Raw genomic sequence first — 24,050 nt, forward strand, 5'->3', positions numbered from 1 at the left:
ACCAAGCACTGGAGGTCAGGGACGTGGGGCCACTTCTGGCTCTGCCCTCATCAGCCAGCTGGCCTCCCTTCTCCCTCATGGAGTGTCCACCTCAATGAGATGAGACCGTGTGTGCACCCTGTGTGAACTCAGTCCCTCCTGGCACTTAGGGCGCTGCTGGTTCACGTACCTCCCAATGTCAGAGCCCCCAGCATGGGTTAGTAGAGCTCTCGCCTCTCCCACGGGGCTGTGAGTGCTAGGGACCAGGGCAGGGGTCTACACGCATCTCAGTCAACACAGCGTGAGGGGCTACTCTGTTCATTGCTTTGGTGCTGGAGATTCAGTGATGGATGGCACAGAAGTGTCCCTGCCTGGGCGGCCTGAGGGTGAATGCAGTCATAGGTGGTAAATAGCAAGCAGAGTGAAGAGAATTGATCAATCCACAGGGTAGGCTGGTGGTTACTGGGGTGAAAAGCTTCTTGACATATGGCTGGGGAAGACCCCCCCTGGGAGGGTTGTGCACGGAGAAGGACCCAGCTGTGAATTCCTGCTGCACAGTGGAGGCCTGTGGGCCTGATCCTGGTGATCCTGGGCCGCTGACCAGCTGGGACGAGGGCATGGATTTTATTCTAGAGACCACTGGGGGGCTTAGGCAGAGAGGACAAGGTCTGATTCGGGTTTCTGAAGGACCCTTCTGGGTGGAGCCTGACTGTGGCAGGCAGGAGAGGATGCCAGGGTACCAGGAGAGGTTGGTGCAGGTGTCTGCGAGAGGCCAGGGTAGCTCAGACTGGACCTGGAGGTGGCCCAGGGAGAATGCAGTAGAGGCTTGGCTCTGGTTTGGAAGTGGAATCAACAGGATTTGCTGGTGGGGTATGGAGTTAGGGGCGAGGGAGATGGCTGACCTGGTATCCTTAGGGCCTGGCAGCCTGGCATGAGGTGGGCATTTAACAAATATTTGTTAAAGGAATGAGGAAAGAGAAGACAAATTTTATGATGTGGTCACTTTGATAAAAAAAAGTCCAACCAACTTTTTTTTTTTAAGAGCCAACAAGAATTCTCTCTGAAAGTATACAGCAGACAAGATGGATTCTGGTGCGACGGCCTGATTCAGACATTTCTAGACACACATTGTTATTCTTGCAAAGACTCGAGATTGAATATTTTAAAAATAATTTTACTTTTAAACTCTGGAGCCTCTTGTCACCTCCGGCACTCTCTGGTGGGGAGCTGTTGGTGTCCAGGGATTTTGGTTGTGTAGTCCCATGGTGAGTGTGATTGATAAACTGAGTGACCACCTGGAGAGTGAGATCAATGCTCAGATGGAAAATGGATGGCTTGTGCAGCAGAGGTTTGGTCTTCATTTAAAAAATTAATTTTCTATATTCTTCATCAAAAAAATTCCTCACAAGCCATGCTGTATTTTAGGGGCTAAAAGGAAGAAAATTAACTTCTAAGAAAGATGAAAAATCTAGAATTCTAAGTTGTAGTCAAGTGATTTTGGCCAGCCATAATTACAGTATTTTCATGTTAATGTATAAACCGCTTGAAAGGTATGCTTAAGTGATAATTATCTATTTACAACAAAATGGCTTTGGAAATGAAATGAGACCCACTGGTGTGTGTGTGTGTGTGTGTGTGTGTGTGTATCAAACATGTTATGCAGTGGTGTTTTTTTCTTTCTTTCTTTTTTTTTTTTTTTTTGAGATGGAGTCTCGCCCTGTCACCCAGGCTAGAGTGCAGTGGCGTGATCTCGGCTCACTGCAACCTCCCCCTCCCGGGTTCAAATGATTCTCCTGCCTCAGCCTCCCGAGTAGCTGGGATTACAGGAGCCAGCCACCACGCCTACTTTTTGTATTTTTTGTGGAAATGGGGTTTCACCATGTTGGCCACGCTGGTCTCGAACTCTTGACCTCAGGTGGTCCACCTGCCTCGGCCTACAAAAGTGTTGGGATTATAGGCATAGGCCACCATGCCTGGCCCTTTCTTTCTTTATTTTTTTTTGAAGACCATCATCCTAAGTATCTCTGCCTTAAAATTAAAAACTAAAAAAAAAATCTAAGCAGCATAGAGAGATTAATTTCTCTGAAAGTCCTGGGCTGTCTGAAAGTTCTTGTGTGGCTTAATTTTGTGTAGTTTGTTATTCACTTGGATTTTTTGTTTGCTTGTTTATATCTCATTTTGTGTAAAAGAGTTGGAGATAGTTTATAAAAATGACAAAAATAGTAAAATGGGTAGAATATTGATGATAAATTAAAAGCCAGTGTTGAAAAAAAAGGGAGAGTAGCTCAGATGGAGGGCCTAGAATTCCAGTACCCAGTGCTATGTGGGCTGTAAGTGGGAAACTAGGGTCTGAGCTTCCTGGGGACCAAAGCAAAGAAGCTAATTTGACTAATGGCCCTGATTATTGGGAGATGTGCCAGCTCCTCTGATTGGTCCTCTGTAGCATGTTTGACATCCATCTCATTCCACTGGGAGTACCTTGAAGGCCTATTCCTGTGTCCTCCTTGTTTCTGTGTGGAAGGACCTTGGTAAAGCCTTTTGTATTTGGATAATAACAACAAATATTTATTTAGTTTCCTGGTATATAAAACATGCCCATTTCTGTCATTCATTTTGTGCTTTCTATCCGCCCCACCTCCACCTTCTTTTGGATTGATTGATTGAAGTTTCTTTTTTTCGCCTCTACTGGTTTGGAAATTCCATATTCTTTTTTGATTTGTTTAGTAGTTACTCATAAATTTTTAATTTGTGTATCAGACTTAACACAGCCTAAAGTTAATCAACATCTCCATTCCTTCCTGAAAAACCTGGGGACACACGTACCCTGCCCCCTCTTGCTGCCATCTTATCTATATCTTTGCTGTCTGGTGTTTACTTTTTTTTTTTTTTTTTTTTTTTGCAGACGGGATCTTACTCTTTTGCCCAGTCTGGAGTGCGGTGGCACAATAATTGCTTACTGGAGCCTCGACCTCCTGGGCTCAAGCAATCCTCCAGTCTTAGTCCCCCACCTCACCCCGAGTAGCTGGGACTACAGGCAAGCACCACCATGCCTGGCTAATTTTTGTATTTTTTTTTAGAGATGGGGTTTTACCATTTTGCCCAGGCTGGTCTCGAACTCCTGGGCTCAGGTGATCTGCCTACCTCGGCCTCCCAAAATGCTGGGATTACAGGCATGAGCCACTGTGCCTAGCCTGGTGTTTACATTTTTTTTTTTTTTTTTTTTTGAGACAGGGTCCTAGGCTGGAGCGCAGTGGTGTGATCATGGCTCACTGCAGCCTCAACCTCCTGGGATCAGGTGATTCTCCCACCTTAGCCCCCCTAGTAGCTGGGACTACAGGCATGCACCACGACACCCAACTGATTTTTCTATTTTTTGTAGAGATGGGGTTTCACCATGTTGCCCAGGCTGGTCTTGAACTCCTGGGCTCAAGCGATCTGCCTGCCTTGGCCTCCCAAAGTGCTGGGATTACAGGCATGAGCCACCGCACCCAGCCTGGTGTTTACTTTTAATGCATTTTTAACTCTGCCTCCAACCAGTCATCATTATTAGTATTTGTTTTCCAGGTTGCACTTGATTATTTACTCAACAGATGTTTCCTGAGCACTTTTTCTGCACTGGGCATGATTCTAGGCACTGGGGATGCAGCAGTGAACAAAACTAGTTCCTGCCTTTGTGAGTCAGGGGAGAAGGCTGTGGATAAACAGCTGTCATATGATGGGGGTGTTCAGGCTGAGGGGACATGAAGGGATGGGGAAGGACCAGACCCTCTGCTGAGGTGATGTTTGCATGAAGATCTGAAAGGAGGCAGCCAGCCATGCCCATGTCTGGGCAGAGGCAGCAACTCTGAGTTGGGGGTGTTGACGGCACATGGGAGGACGTGGCTGGAACTCCACGGAGAGTCTGAGCAAGTGAGTGGAAGAAGCTGAGTCCAGATGGGGGATGGGACCCAGTAGGGAAGCTTGCGGGGCTTCATGCAGGAGGTGGCAAGCAAGGCGGCCTGGGCATTTGGGCAGTGCTTGGACACATGAAGTATGAGCACAGGCCTTCCAGCTCAAGGGGTGAGGCTAACCTAGGGCGCAAGGCTGAAGCTGCTACTTGCCTTTGGTTTGCAATCATTCATTCACTCAACAAACATTTGTGGCACCCCTGTGTTGTTCTACACCCTGTGCCAGACACCAGAGATACTGTGGGCAGCAAATCAAGCAAGACTTCCACCTGAGAGCCACACAAACAAGAAAACACCATGACACGATGGAGACAGGACAGGGGGAAGTGGTAGCCTGGGACCAAGTTGGACCATGTAGGCTTAACTTGCGGCTCACCTGACTCCCAGGTGTGAGACAGAGGGCAATGGAGGGTGGCGGTGCCTTCCTCCCCGCTGCTGGTGGTTCTGCGGATGAGAGAGGATGTATGCCAAGCGTGCGGTCTGGGGCTGTGCCAGGTTCTGTCGTGTGAGTCTTCCTCTTCCTGTGCCGCTTCTCTCCAGCTCATTCAAGGCTGTGGACCCTTTGGGGAGAAATTGCTGGTTGGTTGTTCAGAAGTTGGTGGAAGCAAGGTTTTCTTACTGACATGCTTTTTCTCTCTTTTCACAAACATGGAGAGAGGTGTTTGGATATGAAACAAGCCTGTAGATTTTTTAAAATGTCATTTTCATACAGGATTTTATTCCAGAACAGGAATAATGAACAAGCCAGAAAATCCTGGCCAGCACAGAATTCAAATACTGTGTCCCCGCGTGCACATAAACTTCTGAAATGTCTGGAAGTTTCCACCGTCTCCCTGTCTATGCAACCTGCCCCTGCCTGCCTCCTGCACCTGCACTCAGCGTAAATGTTGTCAGAAGCCCGGGGACTAGTTCCGTTTGGAGAATATGATCGCCACTTAGAGAGAGTGGAAACCAGCAGGTGCTGTTATTGTTCATGTAGAGGGGTGTCTCCCCTCCTGGTCTCTCGTTTATCCTCACAACTGGCCTGTCTCACACTTCAGTGCTCAAGTGCAGATTACACAGATCTCGGGAGGGCATGACATTCTGCATTTCTAACGAGCTCCCAGGGGATGCCCCTTCTCTGTTCTCCCGAGGACTCTTGGGGAGCACACTTTGATATATATACATTTTTTTAGACAAAGTCTTGCCCTGTTGCCCAGGCTGGAGTGCAGTGGTGCGATCTCGGCTCACTACAACCTCTGCTTCCCGGGTTCAAGCAATTCTCCTGCCTCAGCCTCCCAAGTAGCTGGAATTACTGGCACCTACCACCACGCCTAGCTAATTTTTGTATTTTTAATTTTTGTATTTAGAGACAGGGTTTCACCATGTTGGTGAGGCTGGTCTTGAACTCTTGACCTCAAGTGATCCACCTGCCTTGGCCTCCCGAAGTGCTGGGATTACAGGCGTAAGCCACTGCGCCCATCCTGGGAATCACACTTTGAGTAACAGGGCCTGACACCAGCATTGTCAAACTTCCTGAGAGAGTGGAGAGGCTGTATATCTGTGCTGTCCAGTGTGGTAACCACGAGCCCCCATGTGGGTATTGAGCACTCAAAATTCAGTTAGTGTGACTGAGAAACTGACTTTTGTATTTTTATTTCATTGTAGCTGATTTGAAATTAAATGTCCACAGGGAGTTCATGGCTGCTGCGTTGGACCACACATCTAGACATCTCTGGAGGTGTCTGCTGTTGCTGTCTCTGCTTTGCAGATGCAAAAGCTGAGCTCAGGGAGGAGAAATCTTGCCTAAGGTCAACGGCAAAGAAAAGTGGAGTCAGGATTCCAACCCAAGGTCTAGGCTCTTTTAAAATCTTTGTTTATTTATTTATTTATTGAGACAGAGTCTCCCTCTGTCGCCCAGGCTGGAGTGCAATGGCATGATCTTAGCTCACTGCAACCTCTGCCTCCAGGGTTCAAGTGATTCTCCTGCCTCAGCCTCTCGAGTAGCTGGGATTACAGGCATCTGCCACCATGCCCAGCTAATTTTTGTATTTTTAGCAGAGACGGGGTTTCACCATGTTTGCCAAGCTGGTCTCAAACTCCTGACCTCAAGTGATCCACCTTGGGCTCCCAAAGTGCTGGGATTACAGGCGTGAGCCACAAGCCCTACATTTTTTATTTGTTTTTAATAGCTAAGGAGACCTTTTGTATATGGGAACTACTCTTGTGTATCTGGAAAATCCCCTGCCAGCCCCTGACTCTCTCTCTCTTTTTTTAAGCAAATTCTTCGTTTCCAAGACGGTTTTGATATTTATGGTCAGCAGTAATGCTTTATAGGCTTAGGACTAACTAAAAAAAAGTCCTGTGTCAGCTGCTGATGGGATATAGGGATTTTTACATCCTACGTTTCATATTCGAAATACACTTTTGCTGCAAAGCCTAGTATCCAAGTCACATGGGGGCTTAACAGCAATAATGACTTCTGGACAGAAGTTAACAGTTTACAGGCACTTTCACGTTGTTTTTTCACTGATCCCTTGCAACAAACATCCTGGGCCCTGAGTATATTGTCTCCACTTGACAGATGAGGAGACTGAGGCCCAGTGCAGAGAGGTGGTTTCTGGAGGTCATGCAGGTCTCCAGGGCAGGGATCTGGATCGTCAGGTACACCGCCATATCTTCAGCACCACGGACAGTGCTAACCCCCCACAGTAGGCTCTCAGTGTTGTTATTGGCTAAGTCAAGGAATGCACTCATCCACTTATCCTATGGCCCTGAGTTCCAGATGTTGGCCCTGTGTGTGCCCTGGCAGACTGTGGATACGCTAGGCCTCCGCCTGCCTCGATCCCCTGCTCGGCCCCATCCCCGCACCCTGGAACTCTTCCACCTGCCACCCAGTGAGGGAGGGAGTTGGGTGCCGAGGGCCACACACATGCGTCAGGGGGACATGGTTGAGAGCTCAGACTCTGAACTGAAACCAGAGCTGGGCCACCTTGCCTCCTCGATGTGTGACCTTGGGCAGGTGACTTAGCCTCCCTGGACCTCAGTTTTATCATTTGGAAAATGGGGAAGTAACGGGATGTTTCTCACAGGGCCTTGGTGAGACCCGAACAAGATAATGCAGGTGAAGTGCAAGTTCCAGGTGAATGCAGCATAAACTCTTCATTATTTCCATCCCTCCTGAGCGAGGTGGATTCTAGAAGCAGAAAGGCAGTGGAGGCAGCTGGAGGGATAAGGCTGCAGAATGGGCGGGCCCAGCTGGGTGGTGGTGGTTTGTAGAGCCAGGGACACCAGCAAGTACCATGGGGAGGAGGCATGCAGGGCGTAGCCCCCCAACCCTTGTCCTCAGTGGGACCAGCCCCGTTCTTCTCACATGTCAGTGACCTCCCTCCCACTCAGTGTTCTCTGTGGCTTTTGGAGCCTCCCCCATTGCAGGGCTTATCTGGGTTTCAGAGGGAGCCATGATGTGGTCATGTCCATGGACCTGGGCTAGTTTAATTCCTGAATGAGACAGGGGCCAGGGGAAAGGAATGGGCAGACCCCCTCCCAGCCCTGCCTGGCCACGTTCCTGCTGGGCAGCCCTGAGAAGGTCATCACTCCCCTGTGCCTCAGTGTCTTCACCTAAAAAATGGGGCCACACCCTTGCTTTGGAGGGCTGTCGTGAGGATTAAATAAGGCATTGCAGCTGGGATTCTGCTTAGCCTCGTGGGTGCTGAGAGACCTCTTGAGTCTGGATCCTGGCTCTGCTCTTCCCAGCCATATGGCCTTGGGCATGTTCTGTCTGCTCTCTGAGCCTCAGTTTTCTCATCTATCAAAAGGAGCTGATATTGGGAGAGTTCAGTGAGGCAGTGGGTGATCTGGGCTCATCATAGGGCCTGGCATGGGGTAAATGCATAACACAGGCAGCTGTTGCTGTGGTGGTGATTTTATGAACACATCTAAATCAAAAGTGCCTGGCACAGAGTAGATGGCTCAGTTCATGGTAGACTCTTTCTTTCTTTCTTTCTTTTTTTTTTTGAGACAGAGTTTCATTCTTGTTGCCTAGGCTGGAGTGCAATGGTGCCATCTCAGCTCACCACAACCTCTGCCTCCCGGGTTCAGACGATTCTCCTGCCTCAGCCTCCCGAGTAGGTGGGATTACAGGCATGCGCCACCACGCCTAGCTAATTTTGTATTTTTAGCAGAGATGGGGTTTCTCCATGTTGGTCAGGCTGGTCTTGAACTCCCAGCCTCAGGTGATCCGCCCACCTTGGCCTACCAAAGTGCTGGGATTACAGGTGTGAGCCACTGCGCCTGGCTTTTTTTTTTTTTTTTTCCAATGGAGTCTTGCTGGAGTGCAGTGGGGCCATCTCGGTTCACTACAACCTCAGCCTCCCGGGTTCAAGTGATCCTCCTGCCTCAGCCTCCTGAGTAGCTGGGACTACAGGTGTGCGCCACCACACCCAGCTAATTTTTGTAGTTTTAGTAGAGACTGGGTTTCACGATGTTGGCCAGGATGGTCTCAATCTCTTGACCTCGTGATCCACCTGCCTCGGCCTCTCAAAATGCTGCAATTACAGGTGTGAGCCGCTGCGCCCAGCTGGTGGTAGCTTTAATTACTACTATTAATATCATCCAAAGAGGACTTCCGCTTTTTAAAATTGTGCATTTAAAAGTTAGAATTTAGTTCTTTGAAATTTGTTTTTAAAAGAAAAGCGGATTTTAAAAAGTGTATAGGTTTGTTTCTTTGATCTCTCTTAAGAAGAAGGATTTCACACCTTTCGGAGTGTGCACGATGCAAATGAAGATCCGAGAGCTCGCGGAAGGCCGTTTGGAGCTAATTCTGGGCTGGTTTGACAGCCTGAAGGGGAAGCATCGAGCTGACAAAGCGAGGCTTTCTTTGGTAACATCCCAACCTCTCAAAATAGTCACTTTCCAAACTAACATTTGTCATGTTGGTGTTTGAAAGAAGTTTTTTGTTCATTGATCCAACCATGCGCCGCACCCCCTTAAAACTCTGCAGAGGTTTCCCTCCTGTGTCCCAGGTGAGTCCAGGCACTGCTCCTGTGGTCAAGGCCTCTGGCAGGGACCCCATGGTCCCTACTAGGCCTGGCTCCACCCCTCCCCTTTGTCTGTCCGAGGCTTCAGGGCAGTTGTCACATTGTTGGATGTTTTCCCGCCTCTATGCCTTTCTTGTGTGGGCTGCTCCTGCCGGAGTGCCGATCCTGTCTGCCTAGGGAGCTGCTGTCCACTGTGGACACCTGTTTCTGTAGTTTCTGTGATCATCTCCCTATATTTTTCTTTTCTTTTTCTTTCTTTTTTTTTGAAACGGAGTCTTGCTCTGTTGCCCAGGCTGGAGTGCAGTGGCAAGATCTCGGCTCACTGCGACCTCTGCCTCCTAGGTTCAAGCAATTCTCCTGCCTCAGCCTCGCTGGTAGCTGGGATTACAGGCATGCGCCACCACGCTTGGCTAATTTTTGTATTTTCAGTAGAGATGGGGTTTCACCATATTGGCCAGGCTGGTCTCAAACTCCTTTAGGTGATCTGCCTGCCTCAGCCTCCCAAAGTGCTGGGATTACAGGCGTGAGCCACTGCACCCAGCTGATCACCCCCTTTTATCAATCTTGTGGAACCTCTCATACTCCTGGCCAGGGAAAGGAAACAGCACTGCTGCCTGTGGTTCTGTAGAACTCAATACCCTCCCCACTGCTGCTCCTCAGCTGCCTGTGTCTGTCTCCCTCCACAACCCTAGGCCACAGAGGAAGGGACTGTAGGGGGCCAGTCAGAACTTACTAGGGCCAAAAAAGAGAACTGGGGAATGGGGAAATGAAAAACAGAGAGGGGCAAGACGATTTCATTTTAGTGTATCCTAACATTCAAAATGTTTATTTAGCCTTAAAACCCTTGGCTTTAGGAATAAATATTTTATTCTTTTTTGAGACAGAATCTTGTTTAGTCACCCAGGCTGGAGTGCAGTGGCATGATCACGGCTGACTGCAGCCTCGACTTCCCGGGCTTCGGCAATCCTCCCACCTCAGCTTCCCAAGTAGCTGGGACCACAGGCACATGCCACCATGCCTGGCTACTTTTTTTATTTTTTGTAGAGACGAGGTTTCCCTATGTTTCCCAGGCTGGTCTCAAACTCCTGGGCTCAAGCAATCCTTCTTCGACCTCCCCAAGTGCCAAGATTAAGGGTGTGAGCCACCACACCTAGCCAGAAATATTTTAAAAACAGGAACTTTTAGTCTTACTTTTTTTTTTTTTGAGTCTCGCTGTGTCACCAGGCTGGAGTGCAGTGGCTCAATCTCGGCTCACTGCAAGCTCCGCCTCCTGGGTTCAAGTGATTCTCCTGCCTCAGCCTCCCGAGTAGCTGGGACTACAGGCACCCGCTACCACGCCCGGCTAATTTGTTGTATTTTTTAGTAGAGACGGGGTTTCACGGTGTTAGCCAGGATGGTCTCTATCTCCTGACCTAGTGATCTGCCCACTTCGGCCTCCCAAAGTGCTGGGATTACAGGCATGAGCCACTGTGCCCGGCCAGTCTTACTCATTTTTAAATACTTATTTCAGTTACTACTGCAAAGAACATCGCTATGGGCCATTTCCCCGCCCGCCCCCACACCTCCCTGCCCCTTTAAATGGGTTTTCTGTAGCCAGAAGACACCTTTTACTCAGTGACACAAGGGCCAGATATCTGGCCCTGAAGCCATGCATTTAAAATCCAGGGCCTTTGGCCAAACCCAGCGCAATCCTTGCTGGGAATTTCCTGGTGAGTTGGAACCAGGTATAGCCTTCCAGTCCTGTGGCTTTGCTGTGGGATTTTCTGATGATGATGGGGGTGTGGGGGATGAGGTGGGCCAGGACTCTAGATGACCATTTACTCTTCTTTCATCCCTAAACCTCGTTGACTTCTACAATTCTAGAATTGTTTATTTCCAAGATGAGAATGATTGACTTCCAGGATTCTAAGATTTTAAAAACTGCATTGCTAGAACTCTCAGAGCTCCAAGAGCCTACATTTCTGCCTGCTCACACTTCTAGTTGTGTAGGATCCAGGCTCCCCAGATTATTTATTTAAATTGTGGTGAAATATACATGACATTGATCATTTTAACCTTTTAAAAGTGTGTAGTTCAGTGGCATTAAGACCATTCACATTGTTGTACAAACATCACTGCCTTTCCTCTCTAGAACTTTTTTTGTCTTCCCAAATGGAAACGATCCATTAAACAACTTCCTCCCTCCTCTCCCCAGCCCCTGGCATCCACCATTCTACTTTCTTTTTTAAAATTTAAATATTTATTTATTTATTTATTTGTTTATTGAGACAGAGTCTCGCTCTGTCATCCAGGCTGGAGTGCAGTGGCGCAATCTAGGCTCACTGCAGCCTCTCACTGCCTCCCTGGTTCAAGTGATTCTCCTGCCTCAGCCTCCCAAGTAGCTGGGATTACAGGCACCCACCACCATGCCTGGCTAATTTTTGTATTTTTAGTAGAGAGGGGGTTTCACTGTGTTGGCCAGGCTGGTCTCGAACTCCTGACCTCAGGTGATCCGCCCTCCTTGGCCTCCCAAAGTACTGGGATTACAGGTGTGAGCCACCGTGCCCAGCCTATTTTCTTCTTTTTAGAGACAGGATCTCACTCAGTTGCCAAGGCTGGAGTGCAGTGGTGTTCTTGGTTCACTGCAGCCTTGATCTCCTGAGCTCAAGCAATCCTCCCACCTCAGCCTCCTGAGTAGCTGAGACTATAGGCATGTGCCACCATGCCCAGCTTATTTTTTGAATTTTTATAGAGACAAGGTCTCACTATGTTTCCCAGGCTGGTCTTGAACTCCTGGCTTCAAGGGATCCTCCCGCTTTGGCCTCCCAAAATTCTTCATCTTAAAGGAACACTGGTACTATTAAGTTATAGGGCTCCATCATGGTTCACTGCGGCCTTAACTTTCCAGGCTCAGGTGATCCTCCCACCTCAGCCTCCTGAATAGCTGGGACTACTGGTACGCACCACCACACCTAGCTAATTTTTGTATTTTTAGTAGAGATGGGGTTTTGCCATGTTGCTCAGGCTGGTCTCGAACTCATGACCTCAGGTGATATGCTTGCTTCAGCCTCCCAAAGCGCTGGGACTGAGACATATATTTCTGTTCCCTCACATCTTATGAAACATTTGTATTCAGATTCTTCAAGTGCATCTGCTGCATTGATACTGTGTTGGTTTGATAGGGCTTCCCTGACCATGTACCAGAGACTGGGAGGCTCAAACAGCAGAAGCCTATTGTCTCCCAGTTCTGGAGGCCAGAATCTGAGGTTGAGATGTTAGCAGGTTGGTTTCTTTTGAGGCCTCTCTCCTTGGCTTGCAGATGGCCGTCTTCTCACTGTGTCCTTATATGAGCTTCTCTGCCTCTCTGTGCCTTCATGTCCTTTTTTTTTTTTTTTTTTTTTTTTTTTTTGAGACGAAGACTTACTCTGTCACCCAGACTGGAGTGCAGTGGCGTGATCTTGGCCCACAGCAACCTCTGTCCTCGGGGTTCAAGGGATTCTTCTGCCTCAGCCTCCAGAGTAGCTGGGATTACAGGTGCCCACTACCACGCCCAGCTAATATTTGTATTTTTAGTAGAGATGGGGTTTCACCATGTTGGCCAGGCTGGTCTCAAACTCCTGACCTCAGGTGATCCACCCATCTCGGCCTCCCAAAATGCTGGGATTACAGGCGTGAGCCACTGAGCCAGGCCAATGTCCTCTTGTTATTGGGACACCAGTCATTGGATTAGAGCCCACTCATATGACCTCATTTTACCTGAATTACCTCACTAAGGGTCCTGTCTCTAAATGTCATCCCATTCTGAGGTACTAGGAATTAAGACTTCAACATGTTCCTTTTGTGGAGGGGGAGACAATTTTTAGCCTATAACAGGTGAAACTGCCATCACTAGAGCTATTTTCTGTTTCCGACATACTTTTCAGAGCATTTTTGAATCTGTTGCAGGAAGCTATGGAAATCCATTCATAATCTCAGCAACATAACTACTCAGTGTAATTGCTCCGTGTTGAATGATCAGCTATCAGCATTACTGTTGATTCTTTGAAGATAATGTGTCCTTTCCTCTGCCCCAATTGCTTGAAAGTTTCTTGTCTTTGGTTTCCAGCACTTTGACTATTGTATTAATTTCCTGAGGCTGCAGTAACAAGTTATCACAAGCTTCTTGGTTTAAGATAACAGAAATGTATCCTTTCACTGCTCTGGGGGTCAGAAATCTGACATTCAGGTGTCGGCAGGGCTGTGTTCCTTCTGGAGGCTCTGGTGAGGGAGAGGAAACAGGGAATCCTATCTTGCCTCTTGTAGCTTGTGGTGGCTGTTGGCAGTCTTTGGCTTCCTTGATTTGTGGCCACAAGATCATGTTTGTCTGTGAATAGAGACAGTTTTATTTCTTCCCTTCCGTTCTGGATGCTTTTATTTCTTTTTCATGCTTCATTGCCCCGGCTAGAACCTCAAGCATAATGTTGAATAGAAATGGTAAGAGTGGACGTCCTTGTTTTGTGACTGATCTTAGGAGGAAGACTTTTAGTCTTTCACTATTAAGTATGATGTTAGCTGTGGGATTTGTAATATGTATGTATTTATTTGTTTATTTAGAGACAGGGTCTCATTATATTGCCTAGGCTGGCCTTGAGTGCCTGGGCTTAGATGATTTTCCTGCCTCAGCCTCCCAAATAGCTAGGACTGCAGGTGTGCACCACCATGCCCAGCTCGCTGAGGGACCTTTAGAGATGCTCTTTGTCAGGTTCAGAATATCTCTTCTATTCCCAGTTTGTTACATGTTTTTTGTTTTGTTTAGGGACAGTGTCTTGCTCTGTCACCCAGACTGGGATGCAATGGTGCAATTTTGGCTCACTGCAACCTCTGCCTCCCAGGTTCAAGCGATTCCTGTGACTCAGCCTCCCAAGTAGCTGAGATTACAGATGTGCAGCACCATGCCTGGCTGATTTTTGTATTTTTAGTAGAGACAAGAGTTTTCGCCATGTTGGCCAGACTGGTCTTGAACTCCTGGCCTCAAATGATCCATCCACCTCAGCCTCCCAAAATGCTGGGATTACAGGCGGGAGCCACCGTACCCAGTGTGTGTGTGTGTGTGTGTGTGTGTGTGTGTGTGTGTGTGTGTGTGTGTTTAAATCATGAAAGCGTGTTTTATTTTGTCAAATGCTTTTCTGTGCCTGTTGAGATGATCATATGGTTTCCCCCTTATTATTATGGTATATTACATTAATTGTTGTATGTTGAACCAACCTTACATTCCTGAGTTCAATCCCATTTGATGATGTATAATACCTTTTTATATGGTGTCTAATCCTTTGTTGCTTGATTTGACTTGCTAGTATTTTTTTGAGGATTTTGCGCCTATATTCAGAAGGAATATTGGTCTGTGGTTTTCTTTTCTTGTGATAGCTTTGTCTGGTTTTGGTATCAAAGCCTCCTAGACTGAGCTGGAAAGTGTTTTCTCCTCTTTTGCTTTTTGGAAGAGTTTGTCAAGGACTAGTGTTAATTCTTGAAATGTTTGATACAAATCGCCAGTGAAGCCATCTGTTGCTGGGCTTTTTATCATTATAAAATATTCTTCCTTTTCTCTAGTAACAATTTTTGTCTTCAAATCTATTTTTTTCTGATGCTGGTATAGCGACTACAGCTCTCTTTTGGTGTCTGGATACTGTTTGTATATCTTTTTCATTCTTTTACTTTCAACCCACTTGTTTCTTTGGATCTAAAGTGTGTCTTTTATAAACAGCATATAATTGGATTTTTAAAAAATTAAAAATTTTAATCTCTGCCTTCTTTTGACTGGACTGTTTAAGCATGTTATGTTTAATACAACTACTGACAAAGTAGGATTTATATCTGCCATTTTGCTTTTTGTTCTCTATATATCTTATATATTTTTTGTCCATCTTTTCTTCTATTACTGCCTTCTTTTGTGTTAAATAGATATTTTCTAGTTCACTATTTTAATTTCATTTCTTTCACTATATTGAAAAATTTTATTAGTTGTTGCCCTGGGCATTATAATTAATTTTTTTTACCTTATAACAATCTAGTTTTGATTAATAGCAACCTAATTTCATAAATATACAGAAACTGTGCTCTAATGTAGAGTTCCATGCCCTCCCCCTCCTTTATGCTATTATTGTCATACAAATTACATTTTTGTGCATTATAAGCTCATTAACACAGTTTTATAACTACAGTCATGTGCTGTATAATGATGTTTCTGTCAATGACAGACCGCATATACTACAGTGGTCCCGTAAGATTATAACACTGTAATTTTACTTACTTTTCTATGTTTAGATATACAAATACTTACCATTGTGTTACGATTGCCTGGAGTATTCAGTACGATAACATGCCGTACAGGTTTGTAGCCTATAGTGATAGGCTGTACTGTATAGCTTTGGTATGTAGTAGGCTGTATGATCTAGGTTTGCCTAAGTACACTCTGCTGTTTGTACGATATCAAAGTCACCTAATGGTGCATTTCTCAGAATGCATCTCTGTCATTAACAGTCCATGACTGTATTCCTTAGTGTAGTTGTCTTTTAAACTGGATAGGAGAACAAAGTAGTTACAAACAGAAATACAATTGTATTGTCTTTTTTTTTTTGAGACAGAGTCTCACTCTGTCACCAGGCTGGAGTGCAGTGTTGTGATCTCGGCTCACTGCAACCTCTGACTCCCTGGTTCAAGTGATTCTCCTGCCTCAGTCTCCCAAGTAGCTTGGATTACAGGCATGTGCCACCACACCCAGCTAATTTTTATATTTTTAGTAGAGACGGAGTTTCACCTTGTTGGCCAGTCTGGTCTCTATCTCCTGACCTCGTGATCCGCCTGCCTCAGACTCCCAAAGTGCTGGGATTACAGGTGTGAACCACCGTGCCTGGCCTGTACCGTCCTTTATATTTACCTGTGTAGCTACTTTTACCAGTGCTCTCTATTTCGTCATATGGATTTGACTTGCTGTCTGGTGTCCTTTCATTTCAGTCTGAAAGAGTATATTCAGTATTTTTTGTAGAGAGTGTCTGCTAGTGACAGATTCAGTTTGTTTCTGTTTATCTGGGAATGACTTAACTGGGAATGACTTAATTTCTCTATTTTTAAAGGATAGTTTTGCAGGATGTAGAATTGCTGGTTGACAGTCCTTCTTCCCAGCATTTGTATATCCCACTGCCTTCTGGTTATCGTGGTTCCTGATGAGAAGTCAGCTGTTACTGAGGATTACTTGTGTGTGATGAGTGATTGTCTGCTTTCTGACAGTTTGATTATGATGTGTTTAGGTGTGGACCTCTTTGAGTTTATCATGTTTGGAGTTACTTGAAGTTCTTGGATGTGAGCTTAATGTTTTTCATCAAATTTGGGGAGGTTTTGCTATTGTTTCCTTTTTCTTTTTTCTTTTTCTTTTTTTTTTTTTTTGAGACAGAGTCTCACTCTGTCACCCAGGCTGGATTGCAGTGGCTCAGTCTTGGCTTATTACAACCTCTGCCTCCCAAGTTCAAGCAATTCTTGTGTCTCAGCCTCCCAAGTAGCTGGGACTACAGGTGCACCAGGCACACCACGATGCCCAGCTAATTTTTGTATTTTTAGTAGAGATGGGGTTTTGCCATGATGGGGTGTTGCCAGGCTAATCTTGAACTCCTGGCCTCAAGTAATCCACTCACCTCAGCCTCCCAAAATGCTGGGATTACAGGCGTGAGCTGTTGTTTGGGAATACAGCTATTGTGTCTTTAACTACTCTTTCTGTCCCCTCTCACTTTTTCTTCTGCGGCTCCTCTTATGCACACATTAGTGCACCCAACGGTGTCCCACAGGTCTCTGAGGCTCTGTTCATTTTTCTTCATTCTTTTTCCTTTCTGTTCCTCAAACTGGATGATTTCAACAGATCTGTCTCCAGGTTTGCTCATTCTTTCTTCTGCCAGCTTGAAACTGCTATTGAGACCCTCTAATGAAAATGTCATTTTAGGTATTTTACTTTTCAACTCCAGAATTGGATTCTTTTTTATAGTTATATCTCCTTATTGATATGCTTTATTTGCGAACACATCATTCTCATAATGTTCTTGAATTCTTTAGACAGTTCTCTAGTTCTTTGAACATATTTCTAATAGCTGGTTTAAAGGCATTATTTAGTTATATCCACCATCTGGGTTTCCTCAAGGACGATTTCTATTGACTGCTCTTTCCCTTGTCTAAGGAGCATACATTCCTGTTACTTTGTGTGTTTTATTTTAAAAAATACTAGATGTTTTTGTGGCCAGGTGTGGTGGCTCACGCCTGTAATCCCAGCACTTTGGGAGGCCAAGGCGAGTGGATCACGAGGTCAAGAGATCAAGACCATCCTGGCCAACACGGTGAAACCCCATCTCTACTAAAAATACAAAAATTAGCTGGGTGTGGTGGCATGTGCCTGTAGTCTCAGCTACTCAGGAGGCTGAGGCAGGAGTATCGCTTGAACCTGGGAGGCGAAGGTTGCAGTGAGCCAAGATTGCGCCATTGCACTCCAGCCTGGCGACAGAGTGAGACTCCATCTCAAAAAAAAAAAAACAAAAAAAAACCCAAAAAAACCCCCCAAAACCAAAGCAAAACAAAACAAAAAAACTGGATTTTGTTTGTTTGTTTGTTGTTGTTTTTTGAGACAGGGTCTCACTCTGTCTCACTGCTTCCAGGTTGGAGTGCAGTGGCGCAATCTTGGCTCACTGCAATGTCCGTCTCCTGGGTTCAAGTGATTCTCCTGCCTCAGCCTCCTGAGTAGCTAAGACCACAGGCAAGCACCAACACACTTAGGCTGTGGATGTTTTAAATAACATAATTTGCTGATTATGGGAATCAGATCCCACCCCCTGCACCAAGGTTTGTTGTTGTTTATTTAGTGAATGTCCTGGAAACTCTGTGGTGTTTGTATTCTCTGTCATGTGTGGCTACTAAAGTTTCTGCTTGGTTAGCTTAGTTGTGAGCTGATGACTGGTCAGAGATTTCCTTACATGCCTTGAACTGATAAGTCTCCCATCGTTTGCTGAGGGGCTCCCAACCATTTTGTTGAGGTACATCCTCAACACCCTAGCACTTTACAAAAGCCTTCAGTTCTTGCATATGCTTCAAGGTCATTCTGAGGTGAGTGATGAGGGCCCCTTTCCTGGGCACACGCACAGCCCTGCACATGAGCATGATCCTCTAGATGCCCTGTGGATGCCTCATTCTCCAGATTTTCATTTTAAGTTTCTTGGTTGGCCTCTTGTTTGCCCTAACTGGTATGGCCTCCTTGGGAAGCTGTGATGTTAGACAACTGCTGCTGATTGTTTTTAACAAATACTTTGGGGATAGGGCTTTCCTCATTGAGCAAGCTCTGAGTCAGGTCAAATAAAGACAAGTCCTGGCTGGGTGCAGTGGCACACACCTATAATCCTAGCACTTTGGGAGACTGAGATGGGAGGGTCACTTGAGGCCAGGAGTTTGAGACCAGCCTGGGCAATATAGCAAGACCTCATCTCTAAAAAAAGACAAGTTCTACAAATGAGGCTTTATATGCCAAATAGTGAAAGGGGCTTTCTTGGGAGTCTCAAAGCTGTTTTTCCCCCTCCAGTGGCTGCTAGGCTGGTAGTTTTCACAGCTGCAATGGTTCTGAGACTGCTGATTTTCAGGCTACTACAGGCTTGGAAAGAGGAGGCTGAGAAGAGGGTAAGTTAGAATGCTGCACAACTCAGCTCTTTTTCGTGCATCTCTGCTCCTCAGATTGTTGGTTAATTTCCAGAATTTTAAAAAAGTAGATTTTGACAACTTTTGCCAGTGTTGTTGTTGACTTTGTGGAAGAGCATGTGCTCAAAGATCCTTAATCCTCATCCTCAAAGTGCTTCTCTGTATTGCTTCTTTGTTTATAGCAGCTACAAAGTCTTGCCCAGAGTGTTATGTTGCTTAAAATAAAGTCATTGAGAGCTGCTCATAGCAAGAGAGATATTGTAAAGACTCAAATGTATGGCAACACTCTTTTTACTTTTTTTTTTGAGAAATATTTAATGAAAAAACCTGAGAATATATGTCTAACTGGTTGTGACTGAGGGGAAAATCATGGGTTTCAGCTTCAGATGCACCCAGGTTCAAATTCCCACTTCTTCGCTGATCAGTTGTGGAGTTCCTTAACTTTATTAGCCTCGATTTCTTCATCTGCCAAATATTAATAATATTGCCTGTTTTGTGGGGCTATTGTGAGGATGAGAAATAGGGCACCGGGGAGGTGGCTGAAGTTCTCAGCAGGTAGCAACAGTGATGTCATTAGCAGCTGCCTGATCTGCCCAGGTGAGGAGCTGCTCAGCTGGATCACCTGCCTTTGAACCTGGTGCCAGAGTCATCCCAGCACTCGGACCCTCAGAATCTCAGAGCAATCAGCCAGCTTTGATTTTCTACCTGCTCTGTCTTTCCATCAATCTTAATTGTGGCCCAGTTTGCTTTTGTTGCAGGTTTTGAGCAACAGGCAGAGCAAGTGAGAGGTCAGGGTGGCCCTGGACAGAGTTGGGAAGTGGACGAGAAGCACTTGGCTTTGAAGATACTTCTTTTTATTTAATCAACATTTTATTTGCATTCAGGTAATAAATGTGCACTGTAAGTCACAGAGTGCTACAAGGCTTATGCTCAAGATAGCAGCCCCCTCCCGAGGCCTGGTTCCCACTCCCAGTGCAGCTCTAGTGCTGCTTCTCTTGTTTCTTGAAGGAACAACCTAGGATTGCTATGTTTTGATTTTTCAATTTAGACATTACTTTTAGATTTCTTACAATGGGAAATGAAGATTTAGAGATTTAGCTTCCCTACTCACATATGCATCTTTTCACCTGTTGGTATTCCTATCCCAATTTTTGGTTGAATATTCATTATATGACATTATTTTTTAAAAGTAGTTAATTATTTTGTTTGTTTGCTTATATTTTCATGTGCCCATCATAGTTCATCCTCAAGTCTTCTGCAGAGCTTTAAACACCCCTCTGTAGTGTGGTGAGATGTGCTAGGTCATCTGTCTTATCGTTTTTCTTGGCGGCTTACCTCCTGGAGCCTCCAAGCCCTGCTCCCATTGGGACTGATTGATTTCCAGTCCTGCTCACAGTCACCATCTTCAGATGGCCATCTTCTCCTTTTACCTTTCTTCTGTCTTGTAACCCCTGGTTCTGGGATCCAGTGGTTTCCTTTTTCTTGGTTTACTCCCTCATTTTGGTGGAGCACACCCTCCAGTAGCTTTCTGAGAAAGTGCACAAGAGAAATATCTGGCAGACTTGCGTGTTAGAAAAGATCTTTATTCTGTCCTGTCTTAACTAATAGTTTATCTAGGTATAGAATTCTGAGTTGCAAATCATTTTCCCCTAGAATTTGGAAGGCATTTTTCCTTTTTTTTTTCAGTGTCACTATTGAAAATTCCACTGCTGTTGGGATTTCTCATCCTTTATATATAACCTATTGGGTTTCTGGAGAATGTGCTTAATGTGGGTCTTTTTTTCATTTATTTTTTCCGATCACTCTCTTAATGGAAAAATTTTGTCCTTTAATTCAGGAACTTTTCTCATTTCCAGTTTTTTCTTCCATCTCTTTTTCAGATTTCTCTTCCTGCAATTTGTAGTACTCAGATATTGGGCTTATGATTTTTTTTTTTTTTTTTTGAGACAGAATCTTGCTCTGTCACCCAGGCCAGAGTGCAGTGGTGCAGTCACAGCTCACCACATCTTTGAATTCCTGGGCTAAACTGTCCTCCCACCTCAGCCTCCCAAAGTGTTGGGATTACAGATGGGAGCCACTGTGGCCAGCCTGATTTTTAAATCTTTTCTCACTTGTTATTTACTTCATTGTCTTTTTTATTTTAGTGTCTGGGAGATTTCCTTGATTTCATCTTCCTACTTTTGGCCAAATTAAAAAATATCCTGCTATGTTTTTATTTCTTTTGTAAAAGCACCCTGCTAAAATTTCATGGGTGCAATATTTTATTATCTCACCAAGGCTGTCAATGATATAGTTTAAAAAAGCATTTTCCTGCCTCGGCCTTCTTCCCTCTGATTTCTTTTCCTTGTTTGATTTGGCCTGTGACTCTGTTTTCACTGTGGTTGATTTTTCATTTTTTCTCTTTCTTTCTTTCCTTTCCTTTCTTTTCTTTTCTTTTTTTTTTTCTTTGAGACAGAGTCTTGCTCTGTTGCCCAGGCTGGAGTATAGTGACGTGATCTCGACTGACTGCAACCTCCGCCTTCCAGGTTCAAGTGATTCTCCTGCCTCAGTCTCCTGAGTAGCTGGGTTTATAGGCGCCCACCACCACTCCCAGCTTATTTTTGTATTTTTAGTAGAGACAGGGTTTCGCCATGTTGACCAGGCTGGTCTTGAACTCCTGACCTCAGGCGATCTGCCTGCCTCAGCCTCCCAAAGTGCTGGGATTACAGGTGTGAGCCACTGTGCCCGGCCTTCACTGTGGGATTTTTCTCAGAGGCCTGATGACACTGCATTTGCGTATACGAATTGAACATCTGAAAGCTGTTGGTTAGCTGTGTGTGTGTGTGTGTGTGTGTGTGGTGGGGATAGGCTGATGTGATCATGGGGCCCTGGCCATCCTGGCCATGTCTTTGGGCAACCCCTATATCGATATCTATGGGTTTTTCCTCCTGCACCTGTTTTTCTCCCCAGTTTTTCCTTTCCAAGTCTGGCTTCCAGATTTGATAGCTAAGTGGGTCTGGAGGCTGGGACCCCAGGGTTCATCCCCTTGCCTCGATGTTCCCTAAATGGGGCTCTCTGGAGTTTTTGTGTGACCCTGGTAGTGCTCCCCACTTTTGTGGGGATGAAAGACAGACGGCATGACTGCTGGATGGATGCAAGGTGGGAGGGGCCCGGGTCCCACCTGCTTCTCATACAGGTTCTAAGTCAGACTGCAGCTCTTGGGCTTCTAGTTCCTGAGACCCCCTGGGGCTCTGGCCACAGCTCACCTTGCTTCTTGTAGCTCCACATTCCTCTTATCCACTCCTAAGACTTTGGTTTTAGTTTCCTTTGCTCAGCTAAGCCAGTCCACCCATCCATCTCTTTCCAGCTTCCAAACCTCTGTCCTTGGCAGGCCATGCCTTTTCCTTCCTTTATTGCCGATTTCTTGGGATGTCAGCCACAATTGGAGACAAACATGGGCATTCAGAATCCCATCCTATACAAGGGCCCTTTGGGTCCCACCATCTGACCCTGTTAACACCCTCCGTGGGCACCCCACCCCGGTACCATGTACACACCTGCCTGGAGGGTCTCAGAGAATTGAAAGGGCTCTCAGAGGTCAGGACCTTTATGTCACGTCTTCATGGAACAGATGGGGAAACTGAGGCACGAGGCGGGGAAAGGCCTCACTACCCCGGGTCACATGGTGAGATAGTAGAGAGCTGGGCCGACTCTCAGGCCAGGGCTCTCCCACAGCCTTGTGGGGCAGCTCCGTGGCACGGGCCTTGAAGTCATGGACTGTTGATGTCTGCCGAGTGAGCGGAGACCATGACAGTTGGGAGGCTGCCACCTGATGGGCTCACCTCATCCTAACAGTGTTGGTTACCATCCGTGGGCCAGCTATTTGGCCTCTGGGGACATCCTGTAGCCGATCACTTAGGAGACCTTTGTTGAGTCATGTGACCTCCCTGGCCCTTGACATGGGTGGTAAGGGACGACGGAACCTCATGGATTCAGTGGCTGTGTGTTGAGTGTGTACTTGTCACCGAGCCCCAAGCTGGGGGTAGAGTGCTGAACAAGGCAGGGGCCTTGAAGGGGCTCCCAGGCTGCTGGGGAAGCAGACAAATCAACCCGCGGTTGGTTTGCTCGTCAGGGCTGTGAGAAGCACGTGCCTGGGTGCTTATAGGGGGCACCCATCATCCTGCTAGGGTTGAGTGAAGAGAGGGAGTCTTGGAAGGTGTCTTGGAGGAAGTGGCCCTTGGGTTGGCTGATAAAGTGCGAGTTGAATTGGAGTTGACTCAGAAGGAAGGGCGGGAAGAGGATCCCAGTGTGTGGAACAGCAGATGCGGATGCCAGGAGGCCGTAAGCACCCAGAGGGGTGCAGGGTCGGAGGAGTAGGGCTGAGATCAGAGCACTGCAGGGAGTGCGGTAGCCCCTGGCTGGGGAAGCCGGGGGCCACCAGGGGCCTTTTGTGCATGTCTCTGGGCACGTGTGTCCTTCTGGACTGTGACTTTTGAGGACGTTCCCACAAAGTCCTGCTAGCTACAGGCAGCCTTGATTTTTGGGGGAAAACACAGAAAACTTTCGGCCTGAAGTCATATGTGCTCTGCAGTAGCAGTGGAAACAAGCAGTTGAAGATGATTAGGACTGAATGTTCCTGTTTTTAAAACATTTCCCAGGAAAAACGAATGTTTGAAAGTTAAACATTTTGGCTATTAGGATGCAACAGAAGAAAAATCACATTTGCCTTTTAAATCCAGGCACCAGAGCTGAGTTTTGGGTCCAGTAGCCTCCCATGCAGGACCTGTGGAGGCTGGATGAGGCCAGGGGGTCTGCAGCTCAGTGGGGGGGTCTGCCATCCTAGGATGTCTGTTCTATCTGGGGTGTTGTGGCACCGAGCTCTGGGAAGGCAGACTTGGGTCCCAGTGAGCTGCTGTGTGGCCCCAGGCAAGTGACCTGACCTTGTAGAGTCTCTGTTCTCATCTCCAGCCTCGCAGCTCACATTTCTGGGCTGTGCCATACATTGCAGCGTTAATCTTCCTGAATAGCCCCGAAATGCAATGAAAATGGCTAACATCCAGGTTGTATTAACCTTGCCTTTTATTTTCTGTATTCTGATGCTTTGACATCTGAGGGCCTTGCTGAGTCAGGGGGATTGTCCCTCTTTGGGTTAACCAGTTCCTAGATACAGCAAATAACTACACAAGCCAACCACTCCACAGCCCCCAGTGGAGTGGATAGGGCCACTATCCACCTGCCCTGATCACCCCAGGGGCAGTGCCAGACAGTTAGGGACAACCCCCATGTCCCAGAGCCTGCCAGAATTATTCGAACTAGACAGTCCTAAGTCTCTTTCCCTTGCCTTGCCCAACCCTTCCTTTGGAAACCGTGAGACAGGCTTCTGCCCATGTTTCCCCCTCACCCTCCACCTCCTGATTGTCCCCAGTGCTTCCCTGTCTGGCCAGGCATGGTG

The 24,050-nt window shown here is 46.5% G+C and overlaps 1 protein-coding gene and 1 long non-coding RNA gene across 3 annotated transcripts in view; one reads left to right on the top strand and one right to left on the bottom strand.

Moving 5' to 3' along the window:
• MPPED1 (metallophosphoesterase domain containing 1) overlaps positions 1-24,050 on the top strand; it is a 94,387-nt gene that overhangs the window by 30,430 nt on the left and 39,907 nt on the right. The window lies entirely within an intron of this gene.
• Positions 1,133-22,510, bottom strand: LOC129052739 (uncharacterized). Its single transcript, XR_008517885.2, has 3 exons — positions 22,156-22,510; positions 4,303-4,486; positions 1,133-1,407 (listed from the first exon to the last, which is right to left on the bottom strand). It is a non-coding gene; the product is annotated as an uncharacterized LOC129052739 (long non-coding RNA).

Source organism: Pongo abelii, chromosome 23 (genome assembly GCF_028885655.2).
Source record: "Pongo abelii isolate AG06213 chromosome 23, NHGRI_mPonAbe1-v2.0_pri, whole genome shotgun sequence".
NCBI lineage: Eukaryota > Metazoa > Chordata > Mammalia > Primates > Hominidae > Pongo > Pongo abelii.